The 17,973-nt window shown below is 38.1% G+C and overlaps 19 non-coding genes across 19 annotated transcripts; all 19 read right to left on the bottom strand.

Annotated features, from left to right (window-relative positions):
- Window positions 1-772: 772 nt before the first annotated feature.
- Window positions 773-891, bottom strand: LOC141289861 (5S ribosomal RNA). The gene has a single exon (XR_012340003.1). It is a non-coding gene; the product is annotated as a 5S ribosomal RNA (ribosomal RNA).
- An 84-nt stretch (window positions 892-975) lies between these two features.
- LOC141317757 (5S ribosomal RNA) lies at window positions 976-1,094 on the bottom strand. The gene has a single exon (XR_012352116.1). It is a non-coding gene; the product is annotated as a 5S ribosomal RNA (ribosomal RNA).
- Window positions 1,095-1,845: 751 nt separating this feature from the next.
- On the bottom strand, window positions 1,846-1,964 carry LOC141317447 (5S ribosomal RNA). Its single transcript, XR_012351827.1, has one exon. It is a non-coding gene; the product is annotated as a 5S ribosomal RNA (ribosomal RNA).
- Window positions 1,965-2,765: 801 nt separating this feature from the next.
- LOC141294314 (5S ribosomal RNA) lies at window positions 2,766-2,884 on the bottom strand. The gene has a single exon (XR_012340924.1). It is a non-coding gene; the product is annotated as a 5S ribosomal RNA (ribosomal RNA).
- An 84-nt stretch (window positions 2,885-2,968) lies between these two features.
- LOC141317846 (5S ribosomal RNA) lies at window positions 2,969-3,087 on the bottom strand. Its single transcript, XR_012352200.1, has one exon. It is a non-coding gene; the product is annotated as a 5S ribosomal RNA (ribosomal RNA).
- An 84-nt stretch (window positions 3,088-3,171) lies between these two features.
- LOC141318342 (5S ribosomal RNA) lies at window positions 3,172-3,290 on the bottom strand. The gene has a single exon (XR_012352663.1). It is a non-coding gene; the product is annotated as a 5S ribosomal RNA (ribosomal RNA).
- An 800-nt stretch (window positions 3,291-4,090) lies between these two features.
- Window positions 4,091-4,209, bottom strand: LOC141292606 (5S ribosomal RNA). The gene has a single exon (XR_012340545.1). It is a non-coding gene; the product is annotated as a 5S ribosomal RNA (ribosomal RNA).
- Window positions 4,210-4,293: 84 nt separating this feature from the next.
- On the bottom strand, window positions 4,294-4,412 carry LOC141317446 (5S ribosomal RNA). The gene has a single exon (XR_012351826.1). It is a non-coding gene; the product is annotated as a 5S ribosomal RNA (ribosomal RNA).
- Window positions 4,413-5,213: 801 nt separating this feature from the next.
- LOC141311730 (5S ribosomal RNA) lies at window positions 5,214-5,332 on the bottom strand. The gene has a single exon (XR_012349167.1). It is a non-coding gene; the product is annotated as a 5S ribosomal RNA (ribosomal RNA).
- A 6,547-nt stretch (window positions 5,333-11,879) lies between these two features.
- On the bottom strand, window positions 11,880-11,998 carry LOC141311797 (5S ribosomal RNA). Its single transcript, XR_012349173.1, has one exon. It is a non-coding gene; the product is annotated as a 5S ribosomal RNA (ribosomal RNA).
- Window positions 11,999-12,082: 84 nt separating this feature from the next.
- Window positions 12,083-12,201, bottom strand: LOC141317444 (5S ribosomal RNA). Its single transcript, XR_012351824.1, has one exon. It is a non-coding gene; the product is annotated as a 5S ribosomal RNA (ribosomal RNA).
- Window positions 12,202-13,002: 801 nt separating this feature from the next.
- On the bottom strand, window positions 13,003-13,121 carry LOC141292598 (5S ribosomal RNA). The gene has a single exon (XR_012340544.1). It is a non-coding gene; the product is annotated as a 5S ribosomal RNA (ribosomal RNA).
- An 84-nt stretch (window positions 13,122-13,205) lies between these two features.
- Window positions 13,206-13,324, bottom strand: LOC141318341 (5S ribosomal RNA). The gene has a single exon (XR_012352662.1). It is a non-coding gene; the product is annotated as a 5S ribosomal RNA (ribosomal RNA).
- An 801-nt stretch (window positions 13,325-14,125) lies between these two features.
- LOC141317930 (5S ribosomal RNA) lies at window positions 14,126-14,244 on the bottom strand. Its single transcript, XR_012352278.1, has one exon. It is a non-coding gene; the product is annotated as a 5S ribosomal RNA (ribosomal RNA).
- An 84-nt stretch (window positions 14,245-14,328) lies between these two features.
- LOC141317755 (5S ribosomal RNA) lies at window positions 14,329-14,447 on the bottom strand. Its single transcript, XR_012352114.1, has one exon. It is a non-coding gene; the product is annotated as a 5S ribosomal RNA (ribosomal RNA).
- An 84-nt stretch (window positions 14,448-14,531) lies between these two features.
- On the bottom strand, window positions 14,532-14,650 carry LOC141317880 (5S ribosomal RNA). Its single transcript, XR_012352231.1, has one exon. It is a non-coding gene; the product is annotated as a 5S ribosomal RNA (ribosomal RNA).
- Window positions 14,651-14,734: 84 nt separating this feature from the next.
- Window positions 14,735-14,853, bottom strand: LOC141317443 (5S ribosomal RNA). Its single transcript, XR_012351823.1, has one exon. It is a non-coding gene; the product is annotated as a 5S ribosomal RNA (ribosomal RNA).
- Window positions 14,854-15,654: 801 nt separating this feature from the next.
- Window positions 15,655-15,773, bottom strand: LOC141314307 (5S ribosomal RNA). Its single transcript, XR_012350114.1, has one exon. It is a non-coding gene; the product is annotated as a 5S ribosomal RNA (ribosomal RNA).
- An 84-nt stretch (window positions 15,774-15,857) lies between these two features.
- LOC141319019 (5S ribosomal RNA) lies at window positions 15,858-15,976 on the bottom strand. The gene has a single exon (XR_012353299.1). It is a non-coding gene; the product is annotated as a 5S ribosomal RNA (ribosomal RNA).
- Window positions 15,977-17,973: the final 1,997 nt, after the last annotated feature.

Here is a 17,973-nt window from a genome sequence, read left to right as displayed (position 1 = left end):
AAGATCAGCCTCCGTAAAAGCCAGCATATTATATAAATAGTGAAGAAAAGGCAAAAGCTTACAGCACCTGGTATTCCCAGGCGGTCTCCCATAAAAGTGTAACAATCGGCCTTATCAGCCGAGTTACAAGACTAAAATGGGGTCAGATTTAACTGTGAGAGATGACTAGTGGTTAAAAGAATGAGACATAAAAGAAAATTGGTTTAAATAGATTTGGTGTATTTACAAGGTTCACATAAAAGACTTTAAAACAACACGATAAAACTAGGTAAACTCTGTTAAAAGAATACAGTTCATTTGTCCATACCCTAAAAACAGGTAAACTCTGTTAAAAGAATACAGTTCATTTGTCCATACCCTAAAAACAGTCCAAGAACCCCAGTGTGTTGATAAGTCCAATGTGAGTGTCCACCAGTGTATATACAATCCACAGAAAGTGTAATCCAAAGTTTGCAGGTGGTGAATGGAAAGGTGAGCTCTAAAATTAGCAACTCCTCAATCCAACAGTTTGGTGACTGTCCTTTGTTTGTCATGCTGCTCTCTTATACAGTTGTACTTCCTGCTTCCTGTCATGTGTCTAGTCACATGACAGGCCAACCATCCATTTATTAAAGACACATACACTTAAAATGTTAAGAGTAATAAAATGGCCTAAAAAACATGTAAAACACTTAAAACTCTATAATACATTTAAATGATTGTAATAAATAGAGCGGTAAAACACGTCTTTCTAAAAGCCAGCATATTATATAAATAGTGAAGAAAAGGCAAAAGCTTACAGCACCTGGTATTCCCAGGCGGTCTCCCATCCAAGTACTAACCAGGCCCGACGCTGCTTAGCTTCCGAGATCAGATGAGATCGGGCGCTCTCAGCGCGGTATGGCCATAAGCGAGAGCTGCTCCAAAAAGTGGGCTATTTAAAGATCAGCCTCCGTAAAAGCAAGCATATTATATAAATAGTGAAGAAAAGGCAAAAGCTTACAGCACCTGGTATTCCCAGGCGGTCTCCCATCCAAGTACTAACCAGGCCCGACGCTGCGTAGCTTCCGAGATCAGACGAGATCGGGCGCTCTCAGCGCGGTATGGCCATAAGCGAGGGCTGCTCCAAAAAGTGGGCTATTTAAAGATCAGCCTCCGTAAAAGCCAGCATATTATATAAATAGTGAAGAAAAGGCAAAATCTTACAGCACCTGGTATTCCCAGGCGGTCTCCCATAAAAGTGTAACAATCGGCCTTATCAGCCGAGTTACAAGACTAAAATGGGGTCAGATTTAACTGTGAGAGATGACTAGTGGTTAAAAGAATGAGACATAAAAGAAAATTGGTTTAAATAGATTTGGTGTATTTACAAGGTTCACATAAAAGACTTTAAAACAACACGATAAAACTAGGTAAACTCTGTTAAAAGAATACAGTTCATTTGTCCATACCCTAAAAACAGTCCAAGAACCCCAGTGTGTTGATAAGTCCAATGTGAGTGTCCACCAGTGTATATACAATCCACAGAAAGTGTAATCCAAAGTTTGCAGGTGGTGAATGGAAAGGTGAGCTCTAAAATTAGCAACTCCTCAATCCAACAGTTTGGTGACTGTCCTTTGTTTGTCATGCTGCTCTCTTATACAGTTGTACTTCCTGCTTCCTGTCATGTGTCTAGTCACATGACAGGCCAACCATCCATTTATTAAAGACACATACACTTAAAATGTTAAGAGTAATAAAATGGCCTAAAAAACATGTAAAACACTTAAAACTCTATAATACATTTAAATGATTGTAATAAATAGAGCGGTAAAACACGTCTTTCTAAAAGCCAGCATATTATATGAATAGTGAAGAAAAGGCAAAAGCTTACAGCACCTGGTATTCCCAGGAGGTCTCCCATCCAAGTACTAACCAGGCCCGACGCTGCGTAGCTTCCGAGATCAGACGAGATCGGGCGCTCTCAGCGCGGTATGGCCATAAGCGAGGGCTGCTCCAAAAAGTGGGCTATTTAAAGATCAGCCTCCGTAAAAGCCAGCATATTATATAAATAGTGAAGAAAAGGCAAAAGCTTACAGCACCTGGTATTCCCAGGCGGTCTCCCATAAAAGTGTAACAATCGGCCTTATCAGCCGAGTTACAAGACTAAAATGGGGTCAGATTTAACTGTGAGAGATGACTAGTGGTTAAAAGAATGAGACATAAAAGAAAATTGGTTTAAATAGATTTGGTGTATTTACAAGGTTCACATAAAAGACTTTAAAACAACACGATGAAACTAGGTAAACTCTGTTAAAAGAATACAGTTCATTTGTCCATACCCTAAAAACAGGTAAACTCTGTTAAAAGAATACAGTTCATTTGTCCATACCCTAAAAACAGTCCAAGAACCCCAGTGTGTTGATAAGTCCAATGTGAGTGTCCACCAGTGTATATACAATCCACAGAAAGTGTAATCCAAAGTTTGCAGGTGGTGAATGGAAAGGTGAGCTCTAAAATTAGCAACTCCTCAATCCAACAGTTTGGTGACTGTCCTTTGTTTGTCATGCTGCTCTCTTATACAGTTGTACTTCCTGCTTCCTGTCATGTGTCTAGTCACATGACAGGCCAACCATCCATTTATTAAAGACACATACACTTAAAATGTTAAGAGTAATAAAATGGCCTAAAAAACATGTAAAACACTTAAAACTCTATAATACATTTAAATGATTGTAATAAATAGAGCGGTAAAACACGTCTTTCTAAAAGCCAGCATATTATATAAATAGTGAAGAAAAGGCAAAAGCTTACAGCACCTGGTATTCCCAGGCGGTCTCCCACCCAAGTACTAACCAGGCCCGACGCTGCTTAGCTTCCGAGATCAGACGAGATCGGGCGCTCTCAGCGCGGTATGGCCATAAGCGAGGGCTGCTCCAAAAAGTGGGCTATTTAAAGATCAGCCTCCGTAAAAGCCAGCATATTATATAAATAGTGAAGAAAAGGCAAAAGCTTACAGCACCTGGTATTCACAGGCGATCTCCCATCCAAGTACTAACCAGGCCCGACGCTGCTTAGCTTCCGAGATCAGACGAGATCGGGCGCTCTCAGCGCGGTATGGCCATAAGCGAGGGCTGCTCCAAAAAGTGGGCTATTTAAAGATCAGCCTCCGTAAAAGCCAGCATATTATATAAATAGTGAAGAAAAGGCAAAAGCTTACAGCACCTGGTATTCCCAGGAGGTCTCCCATCCAAGTACTAACCAGGCCCGACACTGCGTAGCTTCCGAGATCAGACGAGATCGGGCGCTCTCAGCGCGGTATGGCCATAAGCGAGGGCTGCTCCAAAAAGTGGGCTATTTAAAGATCAGCCTCCGTAAAAGCCAGCATATTATATAAATAGTGAAGAAAAGGCAAAAGCTTACAGCACCTGGTATTCCCAGGCGGTCTCCCATAAAAGTGTAACAATCGGCCTTATCAGCCGAGTTACAAGACTAAAATGGGGTCAGATTTAACTGTGAGAGATGACTAGTGGTTAAAAGAATGAGACATAAAAGAAAATTGGTTTAAATAGATTTGGTGTATTTACAAGGTTCACATAAAAGACTTTAAAACAACACGATAAAACTAGGTAAACTCTGTCAAAAGAATACAGTTCATTTGTCCATACCCTAAAAACAGGTAAACTCTGTTAAAAGAATACAGTTCATTTGTCCATACCCTAAAAACAGTCCAAGAACCCCAGTGTGTTGATAAGTCCAATGTGAGTGTCCACCAGTGTATATACAATCCACAGAAAGTGTAATCCAAAGTTTGCAGGTGGTGAATGGAAAGGTGAGCTCTAAAATTAGCAACTCCTCAATCCAACAGTTTGGTGACTGTCCTTTGTTTGTCATGCTGCTCTCTTATACAGTTGTACTTCCTGCTTCCTGTCATGTGTCTAGTCACATGACAGGCCAACCATCCATTTATTAAAGACACATACACTTAAAATGTTAAGAGTAATAAAATGGCCTAAAAACATGTAAAACACTTAAAACTCTATAATACATTTAAATGATTGTAATAAATAGAGCGGTAAAACACGTCTTTCTAAAAGCCAGCATATTATATAAATAGTGAAGAAAAGGCAAAAGCTTACAGCACCTGGTATTCCCAGGCGGTCTCCCATCCAAGTACTAACCAGGCCCGACGCTGCTTAGCTTCCGAGATCAGACGAGATCGGGCGCTCTCAGCGCGGTATGGCCATAAGCGAGGGCTGCTCCAAAAAGTGGGCTATTTAAAGATCAGCCTCCGTAAAAGCCAGCATATTATATAAATAGTGAAGAAAAGGCAAAAGCTTACAGCACCTGGTATTCCCAGGAGGTCTCCCATCCAAGTACTAACCAGGCCCGACGCTGCGTAGCTTCCGAGATCAGACGAGATCGGGCGCTCTCAGCGCGGTATGGCCATAAGCGAGGGCTGCTCCAAAAAGTGGGCTATTTAAAGATCAGCCTCCGTAAAAGCCAGCATATTATATAAATAGTGAAGAAAAGGCAAAAGCTTACAGCACCTGGTATTCCCAGGCGGTCTCCCATAAAAGTGTAACAATCGGCCTTATCAGCCGAGTTACAAGACTAAAATGGGGTCAGATTTAACTGTGAGAGATGACTAGTGGTTAAAAGAATGAGACATAAAAGAAAATTGGTTTAAATAGATTTGGTGTATTTACAAGGTTCACATAAAAGACTTTAAAACAACACGATAAAACTAGGTAAACTCTGTTAAAAGAATACAGTTCATTTGTCCATACCCTAAAAACAGGTAAACTCTGTTAAAAGAATACAGTTCATTTGTCCATACCCTAAAAACAGTCCAAGAACCCCAGTGTGTTGATAAGTCCAATGTGAGTGTCCACCAGTGTATATACAATCCACAGAAAGTGTAATCCAAAGTTTGCAGGTGGTGAATGGAAAGGTGAGCTCTAAAATTAGCAACTCCTCAATCCAACAGTTTGGTGACTGTCCTTTGTTTGTCATGCTGCTCTCTTATACAGTTGTACTTCCTGCTTCCTGTCATGTGTCTAGTCACATGACAGGCCAACCATCCATTTATTAAAGACACATACACTTAAAATGTTAAGAGTAATAAAATGGCCTAAAAAACATGTAAAACACTTAAAACTCTATAATACATTTAAATGATTGTAATAAATAGAGCGGTAAAACACGTCTTTCTAAAAGCCAGCATATTATATAAATAGTGAAGAAAAGGCAAAAGCTTACAGCACCTGGTATTCCCAGGCGGTCTCCCATCCAAGTACTAACCAGGCCCTACGTTGCTTAGCTTCCGAGATCAGACGAGATCGGGCGCTCTCAGCGCGGTATGGCCATAAGCGAGGGCTGCTCCAAAAAGTGGGCTATTTAAAGATCAGACGAGATCGGGCGCTCTTTTTTTTTTTTTTTTTTTTTTTTTTTATTAAAGAAATTTCATAATACAAATTTTCCAATGTGTGCTTCACATTAGAAGTCTCACGACATAAAATAAATAAACATGAAAAAATACATCACATTATCATCAACAAAGCAAAAGGAACACATTAACAATAAGATGAATTTTCAACCAATAGAAACATCAACAATACAATATAGTTGTCCACACAAAGACGAAAGAAAAGAAAAAAAAAAATTAAAAATAAGATAAAATATAATCTACTCATCTCGTATTTTTTGTTTAAAATCATGCCTTTTATACTTAAGATTTAGAAAGCTCTTTCTCTTCCTGGCAATTTGCACATGAAATTCTCTAAAACATTACAAACTGTTGGTGTAAAAACATCATAAAAAGCTTTCAGCATATTTTCACTTTTAAAATACACATATAATTGTTCTACATATACTTCTATTTTCCTTTTAAAAACAGTCCAAACCTCTAACACCATTTTTTCTTTTTTGGCCACAATTCTTCTTTCCCAAATTGCGCTTTTCATTAACATTATACACAGATTTATAAACTTTTTGTGTTGACCCTTCTTTTCCCAACCAAACATCACTACTCTTTTCCATTCCATTACACTTTCATCCCAACCTTCGCTCACATCTTTAATTAAACATTTACATTTCCTTAGAAAATCCTCCAATTCTTTACAATATAAAAAACAAATGTAAAATCCCCTCTTCTTTTTCATGACACACTTTACACATTGGATTTTGTTCCATTCCCACCTTGTTTAAAACAGACTCAGTAAAAACCGCTTTATGCCTTATAAAATATTCCAAACATCCTAACTTTGTTTCAACACACCTCCCCCTCATGTTTCTCCATATACATTCTTCTTTTAGATCCTTGAATTTTTCCACCCAGTACTTATTTACAATCGGCTCTTTAAAAACACCATCTCTAAAAACACAATAAAACATTTTTACAGTACATTCTTTAAAATCATACATTTTTCCCCCCAGTTTCACAAAAATATTTCCCTCTGTTTGCTCTCCTTCCATACTCTCTATTCTTTTAATCCACTCTTTGGGTATTGCATTTTTAATAATTTCATATTTATTTGTTATTTCTTGTTTACTGTATTCTTCTTTTGCTTCCTCCATCGCATCCACAATATATTGTATTGGTAAAAAACCCTCTTTAAATTCATACAAAACATCTCTCACTCTTGTTATCCCCACATCCATCCATTTTTTAAAAAATATTGCTTTCTCTTGTTTTAAAATGTTGTTATTTAAGAACAGAGGTTGATTTAAAATGTTTTCTCTTCCATGCGGATTGTACTCGATTTTCGTTAAAAAATTCCCCCAGGCACTAAAAATTTCTCTATAAAATTCGGGTAATCCTTCCGTCATCCAAATTTTTGTTTTCATCCATAATATTCCGTCCCCCATTTTAAAATCCCCACATTTGTTTAAAAAGTATTTCATTGTTTTTTTCCACTCAGTTTTGTTATCTTGTTGCAGGTATTTCTTAACAATTTTTACTCTCAACGCATTTTTTCGCTGTTCCACATCCATTAAACCTAAGCCCCCCTTCTCTATCGCCCCTAAAATCGTATTATGTGCAATCCTTGCTGGTTTCCCCTCCCATAAAAAGTCAAGAAAACATTTCTTCAACCTCCGTTCTGTCCATAAAGGTATTTCAGAAACATATAAAACATACCAAAGTTTAGAAACCATTAAAACATTCAATATTAAAACCTTCCCCTTCAAGTTTAAAGTTCTCAATTTCCAAAAATTTAATCTTCTCTCTATATCTGTTACTAGTTGCTCCCACATTTCATCTCTTACTTTCCTCTCATTCTTTCCCATTACAACTCCTAAAATCCTCATTTCTTCCACTTCCTTAAAATTAAAACAATCCATTAAAACCATAGCTTTACCAAATCTCATATATACCGTTTTCTCCTCATTTACTTTACTTCCAGACCCACTACAATATTCTTTTACCAACTTCATAACTTCTTTAACACTCTCTTTTCCCTTTACAATTATTGTTGTGTCATCAGCATATTGAAAAACTTTCCCCTCAGCCTTATTTCCCTCAATTTCTATCCCTATTATTCTTTCATTCTGTTTTATAGCCAGTCCCAAGGGTTCAGAAACAAGTGAGTACAATAATGCTGAGAGTGGACAACCCTGTCTTATTGACCTTGTTATTTTAAAACACTCTGTTAAAAACCCATTACATTTTATCTTTGTTAGTGCACCCTTATATAAAATCTCAATCCATTTAATAAAATTTTCCCCGAACCCAAAACTCCTTAAAACCTCAAATAAATACCCGTGCTCAACCCTATCAAAAGCTTTTTCAAAATCCAAACTAATTATATATCCTTCTTCATTTTTTTCTTTCATGTACCATATCGTGTCCCTTATACTCATTGTTATGTCGGCTATATCTCTTCCTTTGACTCCATATGCTTGGTTTGTTTTAATTATACTTGGCATTACTTCCTTTAATCTGTTTGCTAAAACCTTCGCTAAAATCTTAAGATCTGTATTCAACATCGTGATTGGTCTGTAGTTTTTTAGATCTACTTTTTCTCCTTTCCTTTTATATATCAATTTCATTAACCCCATCCTTGTTCTTTCATTAATCTCTTCCTTTTCAAAAATTTCTTTAAAAACCTCATTTAAAATCTTTGTTAAAACTTCTTTAAAACAAACATAAAATTCAGTTCCCAAACCATCTATTCCTGGACTTTTCTTTTTATTCAGTTGATTTATTGCTCTTTCAATCTCGTCTTCCCTGATTTCTTGGTCACATTCTTTTTTATGTTCCTCACTTACTTTTGCTTTTATCTGATTCAACAGTTCCTTTTTTTCCTCCTCTTCCACCCCCCTTGCACTAAACAGATCCTCATAAAAATTCTTTATTTCTTTTAAAATCTTTTCATTCCCTTCTACAATTTCCCCATTTTCCCCTCTTATTTCTTTTATCGTTTCAGCTTTCCCTCTCTTTTTTTCCAGATCAAAAAAGAACTTTGTACATTTTTCTCCCTCCACCACATATTTTGCTTTGCTTCTTAACCTCGCCCCCTCATATTCCTTTTCTTCTATTTCTTTCAGTTTCCCCTCCATTTCCTTTATCTTTTGTATGTCTTGAAATTCTTTATTCAGTTCCATTTCCAAACTTTCCTTTATTCCTCTTTCTTTGGATCTTTTGCATTTCTGAATAACACTACAATACCTGATTGAGAATTTTTTGATTAAAAACTTTACACTCTCCCACCATATTCTCTTATCCTCTTCATACATTCCATTTTCCTTTTCTTTTTCTATAATTTCTTTCACTTTTAAAACATAATCTTCATTCTTTAAAATCTGTGTATTTAAAATCCATACTCCCGGACCTCTTTGCATTTGACTCCAGTCCAACTTAAAAGATAAAATCTTATGATCGCTAAAACTTGTTTCTTTGTACTTAATATTTTCTATAAAATTCTCCACATTTCTTGTACATAAAACATAGTCAATTCTAGTTTGGCATACAAACTGCCCTACTATTTGTCTTCTCGAAAATTCTTTTTTCTTTTCATTTCTTTCTCTCCACACATCTATCATATTATTTTCATCCATTAATGCTTTTAATTCTTTTCTTCCTGTATCTGTTTTAAAAACCATTCCTTCAGCCATATCCTGTTTACTAAAAACTGTGTTAAAATCCCCCATCATAATTATTTCTTTATACTTCTTTACAATGTTTCTTAAAACATTAAAAAACTCTTTCTTTTCCTTATCTTCCACTGGTGCATGTACATTTACTAAAATCAAATCTCTTCCTTCATATTTTGTCTCAACTACCAAACATTTCCCCATCTTGTCCTTATACACACTTTTACTCACTTTAAAAACATCGTCCTTCATTAAAAAAGCCACACCTCTCCCAGCCCGCCCATCTCCATTATTATATAAAATACCTCCATCCCATCTCTTTTTATAATCATTCATCACATTTTCTCTCCAGTTTGTTTCTTGTAATGCAACAATGTCTTCCCTTTTACATTTTTCTTTTACTTTTTCAAACTTCCTCATGTCCATCAGACCCCTTGCATTAAAAGCAACACAACTTAAAACCATTAAAAGTAAATAAAAAAAAATACATAAAAATCATTATTCATCATTTTCTCCCTCCAGGACCCTTAGCACATCAAATCTGTTAGTCTCTGTCATAATCTTTTTTCTTGCACTTTCCAAATTTGGTTTTACCTTCAGTGCTCTCCTTCTTATTTGTCCTTTCCCTCCTCTGTCTTTGTCCATTTTGTCCATCTTTATTCCCTCTTCATTGTCCGTTTCTTTAACTTGATCCAACCTTCCTTGTCCATCTCTCTCCACATCACCCAGAAAAGTATTAAAACTGTCCGACATCTCCATCTCTGTCCATTGAGTGTCCTGCTCCACTGTTTGTTCATTATTATTAATGTTGTCTTCTCTTCTTTCTCCTTCCTCTCTGCAGCTCGGTCCTCCTTCCGTTTCTTTTTGTTGTAGTCCTTCCTCCTCGTTGTTTCCTTCATGCACCTGTCTGCCCACCTGTTCTTCCCTTCCTCCTTCCTCTCCCTCCATCCAACATTCACATTTATTTAAAACTTCCTGACACCCCGGGCACCTGACAGCATTGCAATCTCGTGCAAAATGTCCCCTCTCCTCACATTTGTAGCACACAAAATTTGGGCATTCTATTAGCAGGTGATCCGGGCTCATGCACAGCCTACAGGTCTTCACCTGATGGCTGTGCATCACCCGGAAGTACTGCGGCCCTTCGGCTGTTTCTAGCCGTGTGCTATATGGCAACGATGCCACTTGCTTGGGGAACCTCACCTTAAGGAACCTTGTTCCATCTTCAATGTCGGTGCCCGGGTAGCGTCTTCTTTTAATTTTGGTAATGGGATCAACTCCCCATCCCTCCAATTTTCCTAAAATTTCTTTGTCATCCAGGTAGACAGGCAGGTGCATGAAGGAAACAACATAATCCCTGTTTTGTAGATTTTTTACTTCACAGTCCACTCCTTTTATTCTTAGTCCATCAATTAGTTTTTCACACGTTTCTTCTTTTTCCATTGTCAGTTCGTATTCTTTCCCTTGTCTTGGTCTTAGTGCTAAAATTTTGCCATGTCCACATTGTTCCGTTACAGCTTTAATAATGTCCTCCGCTCTCACCCCAATCACATTCTCCACATTCACAATCACTGTAGCTTCCTTTAAATATTGTCGCTCAACAAACTTTTCTCTTACTTCCTGTTTTTTTCCATTTGTAGCTCGTGGTCGTTTATCCAGTCCAATGTCGTTTGCCGTGCGTGTTCCTCCTGCCAGTCCAGTCTCGTTTGCCGTGCATGTTCCTCCAGCCAGTCCAGTGTCCATTGCCGTGCGTGTTCCTCCTGCCAGTCCAGTGTCGTTTGCCATCCGTCTCTCTCCAGCCAGTTCTGTTTCGTAATCCATTAATCCGTCCGTTTTTTTTAAAGAAAAATAAGTTAAGAAAAAAAAGGTTTAACCACCCTCCAGCCAGCAAAAATGCTGCTGTTAGGTGGTTTTATAACTGAAAAAAACACAAAAAAACTAACTTAAAGTAAAACCACTCACAAAACAAACAAAAAATATCAAACACAAAATGGAGGAGAGCCTTCCTCTCCCAACTGCTGCCAACCACTTCCTGTTGCTCTCTAGCGCTCTCAGGTGGCGGTATGGCCATAAGCGAGGGCTGCTCCAAAAAGTGGGCTATTTAAAGATCAGCCTCCGTAAAAGCCAGCATATTATATAAATAGTGAAGAAAAGGCAAAAGCTTACAGCACCTGGTATTCCCAGGCGGTCTCCCATAAAAGTGTAACAATCGGCCTTATCAGCCGAGTTACAAGACTAAAATGGGGTCAGATTTAACTGTGAGAGATGACTAGTGGTTAAAAGAATGAGACATAAAAGAAAATTGGTTTAAATAGATTTGGTGTATTTACAAGGTTCACATAAAAGACTTTAAAACAACACGATAAAACTAGGTAAACTCTGTTAAAAGAATACAGTTCATTTGTCCATACCCTAAAAACAGTCCAAGAACCCCAGTGTGTTGATAAGTCCAATGTGAGTGTCCACCAGTGTATATACAATCCACAGAAAGTGTAATCCAAAGTTTGCAGGTGGTGAATGGAAAGGTGAGCTCTAAAATTAGCAACTCCTCAATCCAACAGTTTGGTGACTGTCCTTTGTTTGTCATGCTGCTCTCTTATACAGTTGTACTTCCTGCTTCCTGTCATGTGTCTAGTCACATGACAGGCCAACCATCCATTTATTAAAGACACATACACTTAAAATGTTAAGAGTAATAAAATGGCCTAAAAAACATGTAAAACACTTAAAACTCTATAATACATTTAAATGATTGTAATAAATAGAGCGGTAAAACAGTCTTTCTAAAAGCCAGCATATTATATAAATAGTGAAGAAAAGGCAAAAGCTTACAGCACCTAGTATTCCCAGGCGGTCTCCCATCCAAGTACTAACCAGGCCCGACGCTGCTTAGCTTCCGAGATCAGACGAGATCGGGCGCTCTCAGCGCGGTATGGCCATAAGCGAGGGCTGCTCCAAAAAGTGGGCTATTTAAAGATCAGCCTCCGTAAAAGCCAGCATATTATATAAATAGTGAAGAAAAGGCAAAAGCTTACAGCACCTGGTATTCCCAGGAGGTCTCCCATCCAAGTACTAACCAGGCCCGACGCTGCGTAGCTTCCGAGATCAGACGAGATCGGGCGCTCTCAGCGCGGTATGGCCATAAGCGAGGGCTGCTCCAAAAAGTGGGCTATTTAAAGATCAGCCTCCGTAAAAGCCAGCATATTATATAAATAGTGAAGAAAAGGCAAAAGCTTACAGCACCTGGTATTCCCAGGCGGTCTCCCATAAAAGTGTAACAATCGGCCTTATCAGCCGAGTTACAAGACTAAAATGGGGTCAGATTTAACTGTGAGAGATGACTAGTGGTTAAAAGAATGAGACATAAAAGAAAATTGGTTTAAATAGATTTGGTGTATTTACAAGGTTCACATAAAAGACTTTAAAACAACACGATAAAACTAGGTAAACTCTGTTAAAAGAATACAGTTCATTTGTCCATACCCTAAAAACAGGTAAACTCTGTTAAAAGAATACAGTTCATTTGTCCATACCCTAAAAACAGTCCAAGAACCCCAGTGTGTTGATAAGTCCAATGTGAGTGTCCACCAGTGTATATACAATCCACAGAAAGTGTAATCCAAAGTTTGCAGGTGGTGAATGGAAAGGTGAGCTCTAAAATTAGCAACTCCTCAATCCAACAGTTTGGTGACTGTCCTTTGTTTGTCATGCTGCTCTCTTATACAGTTGTACTTCCTGCTTCCTGTCATGTGTCTAGTCACATGACAGGCCAACCATCCATTTATTAAAGACACATACACTTAAAATGTTAAGAGTAATAAAATGGCCTAAAAAACATGTAAAACACTTAAAACTCTATAATACATTTAAATGATTGTAATAAATAGAGCGGTAAAACACGTCTTTCTAAAAGCCAGCATATTATATAAATAGTGAAGAAAAGGCAAAAGCTTACAGCACCTGGTATTCCCAGGCGGTCTCCCATCCAAGTACTAACCAGGCCCGACGCTGCTTAGCTTCCGAGATCAGACGAGATCGGGCGCTCTCAGCGCGGTATGGCCATAAGCGAGGGCTGCTCCAAAAAGTGGGCTATTTAAAGATCAGCCTCCGTAAAAGCCAGTATATTATATAAATAGTGAAGAAAAGGCAAAAGCTTACAGCACCTGGTATTCCCAGGAGGTCTCCCATCCAAGTACTAACCAGGCCCGACACTGCGTAGCTTCCGAGATCAGACGAGATCGGGCGCTCTCAGCGCGGTATGGCCATAAGCGAGGGCTGCTCCAAAAAGTGGGCTATTTAAAGATCAGCCTCCGTAAAAGCCAGCATATTATATAAATAGTGAAGAAAAGGCAAAAGCTTACAGCACCTGGTATTCCCAGGCGGTCTCCCATAAAAGTGTAACAATCGGCCTTATCAGCCGAGTTACAAGACTAAAATGGGGTCAGATTTAACTGTGAGAGATGACTAGTGGTTAAAAGAATGAGACATAAAAGAAAATTGGTTTAAATAGATTTGGTGTATTTACAAGGTTCACATAAAAGACTTTAAAACAACACGATAAAACTAGGTAAACTCTGTTAAAAGAATACAGTTCATTTGTCCATACCCTAAAAACAGGTAAACTCTGTTAAAAGAATACAGTTCATTTGTCCATACCCTAAAAACAGTCCAAGAACCCCAGTGTGTTGATAAGTCCAATGTGAGTGTCCACCAGTGTATATACAATCCACAGAAAGTGTAATCCAAAGTTTGCAGGTGGTGAATGGAAAGGTGAGCTCTAAAATTAGCAACTCCTCAATCCAACAGTTTGGTGACTGTCCTTTGTTTGTCATGCTGCTCTCTTATACAGTTGTACTTCCTGCTTCCTGTCATGTGTCTAGTCACATGACAGGCCAACCATCCATTTATTAAAGACACATACACTTAAAATGTTAAGAGTAATAAAATGGCCTAAAAAACATGTAAAACACTTAAAACTCTATAATACATTTAAATGATTGTAATAAATAGAGCGGTAAAACACGTCTTTCTAAAAGCCAGCATATTATATAAATAGTGAAGAAAAGGCAAAAGCTTGCAGCACCTGGTATTCCCAGGCGGTCTCCCAGCCAAGTACTAACCAGGCCCGACGCTGCTTAGCTTCCGAGATCAGACGAGATCGGGCGCTCTCAGCGCGGTATGGCCATAAGCGAGGGCTGCTCCAAAAAGTGGGCTATTTAAAGATCAGCCTCCGTAAAAGCCAGCATATTATATAAATAGTGAAGAAAAGGCAAAAGCTTACAGCACCTGGTATTCCCAGGCGGTCTCCCATCCAAGTACTAACCAGGCCCGACGCTGCGTAGCTTCCGAGATCAGACGAGATCGGGCGCTCTCAGCGCGGTATGGCCATAAGCGAGGGCTGCTCCAAAAAGTGGGCTATTTAAAGATCAGCCTCCGTAAAAGCCAGCATATTATATAAATAGTGAAGAAAAGGCAAAAGCTTACAGCACCTGGTATTCCCAGGCGGTCTCCCATCTAAGTACTAACCAGGCCCGACGCTGCTTAGCTTCCGAGATCAGACGAGATCGGGCGCTCTCAGCGCGGTATGGACATAAGCGAGGGCTGCTCTAAAAAGTGGGCTATTTAAAGATCAGCCTCCGTAAAAGCCAGCATATTATATAAATAGCGAAGAAAAGGCAAAAGCTTACAGCACCTGGTATTCCCAGGAGGTCTCCCATCCAAGTACTAACCAGGCCCGACGCTGCGTAGCTTCCGAGATCAGACGAGATCGGGCGCTCTCAGCGCGGTATGGCCATAAGCGAGGGCTGCTCCAAAAAGTGGGCTATTTAAAGATCAGCCTCCGTAAAAGCCAGCATATTATATAAATAGTGAAGAAAAGGCAAAAGCTTACAGCACCTGGTATTCCCAGGCGGTCTCCCATAAAAGTGTAACAATCGGCCTTATCAGCCGAGTTACAAGACTAAAATGGGGTCAGATTTAACTGTGAGAGATGACTAGTGGTTAAAAGAATGAGACATAAAAGAAAATTGGTTTAAATAGATTTGGTGTATTTACAAGGTTCACATAAAAGACTTTAAAACAACACGATAAAACTAGGTAAACTCTGTTAAAATAATACAGTTCATTTGTCCATACCCTAAAAACAGGTAAACTCTGTTAAAAGAATACAGTTCATTTGTCCATACCCTAAAAACAGTCCAAGAACCCCAGTGTGTTGATAAGTCCAATGTGAGTGTCCACCAGTGTATATACAATCTACAGAAAGTGTAATCCAAAGTTTGCAGGTGGTGAATGGAAAGGTGAGCTCTAAAATTAGCAACTCCTCAATCCAACAGTTTGGTGACTGTCCTTTGTTTGTCATGCTGCTCTCTTATACAGTTGTACTTCCTGCTTCCTGTCATGTGTCTAGTCACATGACAGGCCAACCATCCATTTATTAAAGACACATACACTTAAAATGTTAAGAGTAATAAAATGGCCTAAAAAACATGTAAAACACTTAAAACTCTATAATACATTTAAATGATTGTAATAAATAGAGCGGTAAAACACGTCTTTCTAAAAGCCAGCATATTATATAAATAGTGAAGAAAAGGCAAAAGCTTACAGCACCTGGTATTCCCAGGCGGTCTCCCACCCAAGTACTAACCAGGCCCGACGCTGCTTAGCTTCCGAGATCAGACGAGATCGGGCGCTCTCAGCGCGGTATGGCCATAAGTGAGGGCTGCTCCAAAAAGTGGGCTATTTAAAGATCAGCCTCCGTAAAAGCCAGCATATTATATAAATAGTGAAGAAAAGGCAAAAGCTTACAGCACCTGGTATTCCCAGGCTGTCTCCCATCCAAGTACTAACCAGGCCCGACGCTGCTTAGCTTCCGAGACCAGACGAGATCGGGCGCTCTCAGCGCGGTATGGCCATAAGCGAGGGCTGCTCCAAAAAGTGGGCTATTTAAAGATCAGCCTCCGTAAAAGCCAGCATATTATATAAATAGTGAAGAAAAGGCAAAAGCTTACAGCACCTGGTATTCCCAGGCGGTCTCCCATCCAAGTACTAACCAGGCCCGACGCTGCTTAGCTTCCGAGATCAGACGAGATCGGGCGCTCTTTTTTTTTTTTTTTTTTTATTATTATTATACAAGTTTAAAATTCATTACATGAATGAAATAAAAATGACAATTAAATTACATTTGAGCATATACAATTCATCATCCACAAAATACATCAAAATCAAAACATCAATTTTCTGGCATTTCAATCCCATTTCCTTTTAACACTTCCTCCACTTGTTTTGAAAATATTTTGTAAAACAGCATCTCTTTTTTTTCCATTTTAAAATAATTCCACAGTGTTAAAATGTACTCCTCAACCTTACATTTAAATAATCTCCACAGATCTAATACACACCCTTTACTCTTTCCTAAATTCCTCCTTTTCCATATAGCACTTTTCGCCAAAACCAATAACAACTCTATCACTTTTTTATTCTTGCATTTTTCCTTCACTCCCAAAATTAAAGTTTGATTCCAGTCACTCTCTTCTTTCCCATCCCTTAAACTCTTAATCATTTTCTTTAACATTTGAAAAAATGTTTCCAATTTTTCACAAAATAAAAACAAATGTAGAATACCTTCATCCTGTTTTTTACATATTTTACAAATGGCATCACTTTCCTTCCCCATTATACAAAGCCTCATTTCCGAAAAAATCACATTATGTCTGATAAAATAGTCTAGACACTCCAAATCTGTACTTCCAATCCCACTTCTTATATTCTTCCAAATATCATTCTCTTCAATTCCATTAAAATGTCTCAACCACATTTGATTTGCATTGGGTTTCTTAAAAATATATTTTTTAAGACATTGATAAAACATCCTTACATTACACAATCTCAAATCCACCATTTTGTCTTCCATTTTCATATACACATCAACTTTGCTTTCTGTTTCTTCTCTTTTTTTAATTTCTTCCAACCACTCTTTTGGTACTGCACTTTTAACTTCATCATATTGTTTTTCCAGACTAGCCACACTATATTCTTCTTTTTCTTCTTCCATAGCATCTATGATCACTTGTAACGGCAAAAATCCATCTTTAAATTCATACAACACATCTTTGACTTGCCTTATCCCTACTTCCCACCATTTCTTAAAAAATAAAACTTGTCCATTAAAAACAATGTTACTGTTCAAGAAAATAGGTTGATTGAGGACCGTTTTTCTCCCAAATGGCTTAAAATCAATCTCCTTGAGAAAAAACCCCCAAGCAACTAAAACCTCTTTATAAAAATTTGGTATCCCCTCCATCATCCAATTTTTGAGTTTCATCCATAAAATGTTATCATTTAAAAATACATTCCCACATTTTGCTAAAAAATGTTTCATTGTAATTTTCCAATCTCCCTTTTTATCCATGTCCAAATATTTTTTAACCACCTTCACTCTCATACTTTTCTTTTTTAATTCTATATCAACAAGTCCCAACCCTCCCTCTTCTGGCCTTCCAATGAGTGTGTGGTATGCTATTCTTGGGGGTTTTTTCTCCCATATAAAATCCATAATATATTCTTTTACTCTTTTTTCCACCCATTTTGGCATTGAAACCACTGATAAAATGTACCACATTTTGGTTAACATTAAAACGTTCGCTATTAAAACCTTCCCTTTCAAATTCAAAATTCTTTTTTGCCAAAAATTCAATCTGTTTTTCATTGCACCTATAACCTCTTCCCACATTCTGTCTGTTGCACTCTTCTCATCTTTACCTAGCGTTACTCCTAAAATCTTCATTTCTTGTACTTCTTTAAAACCCAGAACCTCTTTTAAATCAGACACTTCTCCAAATCTCATATAAACAGTTTTTTCCGCATTTACTTTTGCTCCTGTACCTTTACAAAACCTTGTCACCCTTTCCATTACAT

Source organism: Garra rufa, chromosome 1, assembly GCF_049309525.1.
Source record: "Garra rufa chromosome 1, GarRuf1.0, whole genome shotgun sequence".
Taxonomy (NCBI): domain Eukaryota; kingdom Metazoa; phylum Chordata; class Actinopteri; order Cypriniformes; family Cyprinidae; genus Garra; species Garra rufa.
This window is presented reverse-complemented; position numbering and strand designations above follow the sequence as displayed.